This window comes from Muntiacus reevesi, chromosome 10 (assembly GCF_963930625.1).
Source record: "Muntiacus reevesi chromosome 10, mMunRee1.1, whole genome shotgun sequence".
Lineage (NCBI taxonomy): Eukaryota > Metazoa > Chordata > Mammalia > Artiodactyla > Cervidae > Muntiacus > Muntiacus reevesi.
In genome coordinates this window covers 166,466-174,652 of record NC_089258.1, presented here as the reverse complement: position 1 = coordinate 174,652, position 8,187 = coordinate 166,466, and positions in this window count along the sequence as shown.

Sequence of the window (8,187 nt, the reverse complement as noted above, 5' to 3'; positions counted from 1 at the left end):
TGGAGAAAGAAAAGAGAAAAGCTAATTGTCTGGGGATCTGTTCAGTTTTAAGTTTCTTGTGGAATGTTCAGAATGAGATTTCTATTTAACTAAATAGGTGAATATCTCAGGAGAAGATATCTGGGCTGAACTGAGCTCAAAATTAATAGCTTATCACCATGCTGGTGATATGAAAATATAAGAGGTAAGCCAGATTGTGTGTGTATTGTGAAGATACTAAAGACCAACTCTTAAGAGATTTCTAAGGTTAGGGGATGCACTGAGGAAGAGTATGCTGTAATCAAACCTGGAATGATATTGGAGTTAGAACCCAGAACACATGTCCCAGAAGCAAAAAAGAAGAGAAAAATTTGAGAGGTTATTGTACTGTTAATGCCAAAAACTGAAGAGAAGGCAAATAATAAAAGTAGTACTAGTACTCCATGTATTTGACCTTTAGAAGACCATTGTAGTATAATGGAAAGATAGATGCTTAATGGGTAACAATAAACTTTTTTACTTAGGTGGAAATTGTAGGAGTTGAACTGAATGTGATGGTGTTATATTACAAATGAAGTGATCATTGTTTAAGTTAATTAAAGTCTATTTTCCTTTTGGCATAAATACACATAACCTTTTTGAACTGAATCACTGAAGGAAGTATTCCATAATTTTGAGTCAGATAGAGCATCATTTAGTATGTCTTATAATTTTTTTAAAAAGGCAAAACAATATGAGGCACCATTTTGTTTTAATTCATGGAATGACTGTAATTTTTAATGTCCAAAGTTGTCAAGAGTATAAGAAAACAAGAAGTTTCACATTTTATTTATTAAAGAATAATTGATATCTAGAAGGGCAATTTGATGGTATCAAATTCAAATATTTTATTTTCAGGAACTTTATTTATCCTCAGTAAAATTATATCATAAATGGCAAATGTTTTCAATTATACATGATACATTAAATATCACATTATATAAAATGTATGATCCCTATTAATCTATATTTATTACATATATCTATACAGAGACTGGAGAAGGAAATGGCAACCCACTCCATTATTCTTGCCTGGAGAATCTCATGGACAGAGGAGCCTGGTGGGCTACAGTCCATGAAGTTGCAAAGAGTCGGACACAACTGAGTGACTAAGCATGCATACAGAGATATCTATTGAACCATTTTAGAAATAGCAAAATTGTAGAATTAATCTAAATTAAATGCCCATTCATAAGTTATGACCTGTTTAGTCAAATGTATTCCTCAGCCTTTGAAGAATTAGTGTAGCTTTTTTTGCTTTAATATTTTTATTTATTTATTCCTTTGGCAGCCCCAGGGTCTTAGTTTCAGCATGTGGGATCTTTAATTGCAGCATGTGGAATATTTAGCTGTGGCATATGAGCTCTTAGAGACATGCAGACTCTTTGTTGTAGCATGGGGGATCTAGTTCCCTGACCAGGGATCAAACCCAGGACCCCTGCACTGGGAATGTGGAGTCTTAGACACTGGACCATCGGGGAAACCTTTAGTGTAGCCTTAAGTGTTGAAATCTTAAACATCCTCCAAGAAAAATTCAGCATTTTTTAAAGAAATGGAAAAATGGTATGTGGAGTAGATTAATTTGTATATGTTTTAAGTATATATTATATATATATACATACATATATGTGGATGTGTGTATGTGTGTGTGTATGTGTATGAAGGCTTCCTGGGTATATGTATATGTAGCCTTAAGTGTTGAAATCTTAAAAATCCTCCAAGATAAATTCAACATTTTTTAAAGAAATGGGAAAATGGTATGTAGAATAGATTAATTTGTATACATTTTAAGTATATACATATACATATGTGAATGTTTATGTGTGTGTGAAGCCTTCCTGGGTGGCACTAGTGGTAAACATCCCACCTGCCAGTGCAGGAGGTGTAAGAGACGTGGGTTGCATCACTGGGTCAGGAAGATTACCTGGAGGAGGTTATGGCAACCCACTCCAGTATTCTTGCCTAGAGAATCCCTTGGACAGAGGAGACTGGTGGGCAACAGTCCATAGAGTTACAAAGAGTTGGACAGGACTAAAGCAACTTGGTGCACACAGGGATATTTGAATATGAATAGGAGAGAATTCTACTTTTAATTAAATAAACTTTCTATGTAGTTTCAACCCTTTAATATGTGTTTACACTGAATTTTTTCAAATACAGTGTATGACAGCTTTATTATTTATTTGTTTTTAATTAGAGGATAATTGCTTTGCAATATTGTGATGGTTTCTGCCATACATCAACATGAATCAGCCATGATTCAGGCATATGTGTGTCTCCTCCCTCTTGAACCCCCCTCCTGTCTCCCTCCCTACTACATCCCTTTTGGTGGTCAGGTGCACTGGCTTTGGGTTTCTTGTGTCATACATCAAATTCCCACTGGCTATCTGTTTTGCATTTGGTAATGTATATGTTTCAATGCTATTCTCCCAAATCATCCCACCCTCTCCTTCCCCCAGTGTGTCCAAAGTCTGTTCTTTATATCTGTGTCTCCTTTACTGCCCTGCATATAGGATAGTCAGTACCATCTTTCCAGGTTCCGTATATATGCATTAATATATGATATTTGTCTTTCTCTTTCTGACTTACTTTCACTCTGTATAATAGGCTTTAGGTTTATCCATCTCATTAGAACTGAAATGCATTCCTTTTTATAGACAGCTTTATTTTTTTATAAAAATTACAAATCTGGTCTTCTCATGCTAATTTTTCACAATAGTAGGTACATTTAAAATGTGAATACTAGACTGCTAACTATCATTACACCTTTTATCCTTTTATAGTGGTTGAAGATTTTTAACTTTTAAAAAGTTTTCTTTAACTTTTTACTCTGTAAACAGAAAACAGTTATGATCTGTAGTGCATAAGCAAAGTATGAATCCCAACATTTATTTAATAAATATTGGAACAACTTATTAGGTGTACTGGGCAGGCACTGTTAGGTACGGTTGCACCGGTACCTAAACAAAGTCCCTCTGCTCATGGTATTTATGAGTGGAAAAATCAGAAACCAAACCGCATATTAATAAAGTGCCTGGTGATGGCAAGTGTGGCGAAAAATTATAAAACAGAGTGAACAGTAAAAGAATGATCAGGGTGGAGAGAATATTTTATTTTAGCTTTTTGAAATATTTCTTTCTTTCTTTGGCTGTTCCAGCTCTTAGTGGCTGCATGTGGGATCTAGTTCCTTGACCAGGGGTCCAACCTGCAGCCCCTGCATTGGAAATGTGCAGTCTTGACCACTGGACCACCAGGGAAGTCCTGAGAGAAGATTTTAGACAGTGTGTTCAGGGAATGCACCTCTCAGCCACCTGAGATCTAAATGAAGAGAGAAAGAAAGTCATGGAAGCTCCAGGAGACGTGTGATTCAGGTAGGGAAAGAAGTGCAAAAGTCCTTGGGTGAAAGGGCAGTGGCACTAGGATGGATTCAACTTAGCAAAGAGTAGTAAGAGAGAGGTCTGGGCCAGATGAAGTAGAGCCTTGGAAGCTATGGATAAGGGTTTGAATTTTATTCTTAGTGTGATTAGAGAGTTTTACAAAGGGATAATGTGATCTGGTTAGGCTTTAAGAAGACATTTTGTTCTAGTAAGCAAAAAGTGAATTGGGGCAAAAGGCAAAGGAGAAATCAAGACCAGTTAGGAAGCTATTGAAATTGTCTGGGGTGAGCAGTGGTGAGTCAAACTATACTGATGGCTCTTCTTTAGCACACCCCCACTGCATGCTGGCCTTACCTCCATTAAAGAACTCATCACTGCCATGACAGCATTAGGGTTATTTATGCTTTTCTCCCATGCTGTTCCTCTCTGTAACCCCAGATACAAACCAGGGGGATTGGCAATGGGATATAGTGAAGAGGGTAGTTAGGAGAAACATTTTGAAGAAAAAAAAATTATACAAATAATACTGCTGAGACAGGAATCGTTAACTGGGGACCCATGGAAATCTATGAGACCTTGTGCAAAATGTATGCATATGGGTATCTTTCATGGAGATGACCCATAGGTTTTTGTCAGAATCTCAAAGAAGCCTGAGACTCTTAAAGAAAACAACATAGCTAAGTGTCATTAATTGAAAAAGTGGTATTTCCATTTATAGAATCATATTTCTGAATGGTAGTATCAGATATCTGGTATTACTTGGCACTGTCTCCAACTTTTAAAATTTATTTTAAAATAAAATAAATGATTCTAAATAAAATAAAAAATAATAAGTATTTATTTATTTATTTGGCTGCACTGGGTCTTTAGTTGTGGCATGTGGGATCCAGTTCCCTGACCAGGGATCAAACTTGCATTGGGAGCATGGAGTCTTCCCTACTGAACCACTAGGGAAGTCCCATCTCCAACTTTTAAATAATTACAATTTTTATTTTGCAATTTCTTAGAGTCTTATGATGGTATCTGTGTAGTACAAGTAATTAAAAAATCTTAGTCAAGTGAATTGAATATGAGAATTTCCCAGTTATTAGAGCATTAATATTTGAACACTGTTCCTTATTTTTTTTTAAAGTATTTCCTTAGCATATAAGAAAGAGAAAGGGTGAAACAAATATTGTACACATAGAAAAATATAGATAGGAAATTATGGGGAAAATCTTAGCTTTCTTTTGTTTTTTTAGAAAAATAAATTTAATAACACATTAGTAATGAAGAAACTCAAGCTGGAATATCATGAGGTTTTACCGTATTTGTTAAATTAGCAAAACTAACCCAGTGATTCTTTTTTAAGCACTGGCAGGATTAGGGAATAAGAAGGGCACCAACACATTACTCCTGGCTTTGTAAATTGGCCAGTCCTTCTGGAAAGCAACCCGGTATGGGTTGGGGATCATAAAACTGTTCATAGTGTTTGATCCAATCGTTTGTTTTAGCAATCTCAGTAATGGGATTATTAACCAAAGGAATGTGTTTATAGCTTGTTATGGCAAAAAGAGTACTCATAGAGAAAATGAAGTAGTAACCTAAACAGCAATAGTGATCCAGACAAGGATTCTATATTTAGTGGCATGCATAAGATGTATAAACTAGTGGAATTTAAGTATATGGAACTATTTATATAAAATAATAGTGAGCTAAACACAGATATTGACCAATTGCAATAGTGTAAAACACTTTTGTACACTGCTAAAAGTCAGAAGACATAGTGCAGTGATATAAATAATTGATAATTGCAGAGGTCTATTTTTCTGTTCTAAATTGAATGTTAAATGTTCACAGTCACATACATTCACACACAGAGCATCACCTGAGGGAGGGGGTGGAATACAGTATTATGTTTAACAGGTTCTGGACCCAGACAGCTTAGTTGAAGTCCTAATTTCCTTAGTTCTGTGATCTTGAACAAAAATTCATTTGCTTATTTATTGTCTCAAGGTCTCATTTGCAAACTGGAGATCACAATGCTACCATCTTCATAAACTTGTTGTAAGCCTTAAAAGAGATTACTGCAAAGTGTTTGGCAAATAGCAAGTGCTAAATATGTTTTAAGTAGCATTATTATTGTATACTTTGATCAATCATGTGCATATTAATTACTTTGTCTCAGGCTCTTTTCTCATAGCTTGATAAATGGCCCATCTCCCTGACTAGTTTGTGTTAAGCAGGGACAATATCTTATAAGTTGGAGAAGGCAGTGGTACCCCAATGCAGTACTCTTGTCTGGAAAATCCCATGGATGGAGGAGCCTGGTAGGCTGCAGTCCATGGGGTTGCTAAGTGTTGGACATGACTGAGCGACTTCCCTTTCACTTTTCACTTTCATGCATTGGAGAAGGAAATGGCAACCCAGTCCAGTGTTCTTGCCTGGAGAATCCCAGGGACGGAGGAGCCTGGTGGGCTGCTGTCTATGGGGTTACAGAGTCGGACACGACTGAAGTGACTTAGCAGCATATCTTATAAGTGAGCTTTCCAGGTGGCACTTGTGGTAAAGTATCTGCTTGCCAATGCAGGAGACTTAAGAGACGTGGATTCAGTCCCTGGGTCAGGAAGATCCCTTGGAGGAGGGCATGGCTATCAACTCCAGTATTCTTGCCTGGAGAATCCCTTGGACAGAGGAGCCAGGTGGGCTACAATCCATAGGGTCGCAAACAGTCAGACACAACTGAAGTGGTTTAGCACGCACACGTGCATGCCCACACACATGCGCACATGCACACATCTTATAAATATCTTGTGTGTTCTATCTGTAGTACCTAGATATCTGTAGGTATTACCAGTAGTAGTTATGTGTAGTACCTAGTGCAAAGTAACTTGCACATAAACATAATAAATATCTAGTGCATGCTTGCTACATCACTTCAGTCATGTCTGTCTCTTTGCGACTCTTTGGACCGTAGCCCACCAGGCTTCTCTGTCCATGGATTACCCTTGGCAAGAATACTGGAGTGGGTTGCCATTTCCTTCTGCAAAATATCTAGTAGATGAATGCAAATGAGTTTCTCCTTTCCTAAGGATGAACAGTTCTCCATTAACATTATACTTCTAAATGAAGGGTTTTTCCTAAGGAACACTCACCCTGTCAGATTGTATTCTGGTTACTATCCTCTTGTTGTATTGAAATCCTATCCTTATTTTACCCCAAGGAAGGCAAGACCAGTGGATCTCAGCAGCAGAGAATGTGGTTGGAACATGGGACTCAGAGTCACCAGCTCTGTCTCAGCGGATTGTCCCCTTATGAACAGTGTGACCCTGGACCAGTCCTCAGTTCTTTTTGTCTCTGAGTCTCCTTATATCAGTTGGGAAGATTTCATGTCATTGTTTTCAGGCATTTAAAAGAAGACTTCCAGAAATCAACATTGCAAACAGAAATGTAAATTTACTGTAAATGTAAATGTAACTTACTCTTTTTCACAAACGATTAAGAGGAAGAAAATTATATTAATAGAAGGGCAGGGAAAGAAAAGCTCATGCCAGTGACCTAATTTTCCCCATATAATGTGGGTCTCTCATCGCTGGAAAATCTGGGACAAGGAAAACATTATGAAGACAAATCACAGCAAATTAAATCACTAGGTCTATACATTTCCATGTAACAAGGCATAAACAAGAGTAATATCATCAATATGAAATTTTCAGCCTGAGATGGGAGAAGAGGCTAATTATATTTATGTATATTTATATATTTTTATATATATTCATGGAAAATGGATAAGGAAACAATGGAAACAGTGACAGACTTTATTTTTTTGAGCTCCAAAACCACTGCAGATGGTGACTGCAGCCATGAAATTAAAAGATGTTTGCTCCTCGGAAGAAAAGTTATGACCAACCTAGACAGCATATTAAAAAGCACAGACATTTTACAGAATATTTAATTTATGTATCTTGGTCAGCTTCTCTAGAAGCTTACCTGATTGTTTATATACTTTATACCTTAATTAAAGTATACATTTAAAAAAAATAAAAAGCACAGACATTACTTTGCCAACAAAAGTCCATCTAATCAAAGCTACTGTTTTTCCAGTAGTCATGTATGGATGTGAGAGTTGGACTATAAAGAAAGCTGAGCACCGAAGAACGATGCTTTTGAACTGTGGTATTGGAGAAGACTCTTGAGAGTCCCTTGGACTGTAAGGAGATCCAACCAGTCCATCCTAAAGGAAATCAGTCCTGAATATTTATTGGAAGGACTGGTATTGAAGCTGCAGCTCCAATATTTTGGCCACCTGATGGGAAGAACCGACTCATTTGAAAAGACCCTGATGCTGGGAAAGATTGAGGGCAGGAGGAGAAGGGGACGACAGAGGATGAGATGGTTGGATGGCATCACTTACACGATGGACATGAGTTTGAGTAGGCTCTGGGAGTTGGTGATGGACAGGGAGGCCTGGTGTGCTGCAGTCTATGGGGTCGCAAAGAGTTGGACACGACTGAGCAGCTGAACTGAACTGAACATATTTATGTATATGGGTATTTCCTAATTCTGACTCTCAGATGCAGAGTGAGCTTTATAGACTTGAAACTGACCTTGGCCTTCTGAACACTGAGGCCTCTGTTTCTGTTTCATGTCACTTTCATTGTCACTAGGGTCACTGTTGTGTTGTGGGAAGGATGCAGACAGAAGAGGGCCCCTATGATAAGAACATGACTACTTAAGAGTGAGCAGTGTTTAAACATAATGCACCAATGTTTATGCAATAAGATGTTGGCCTTATCGTGATATGGTCATGGGA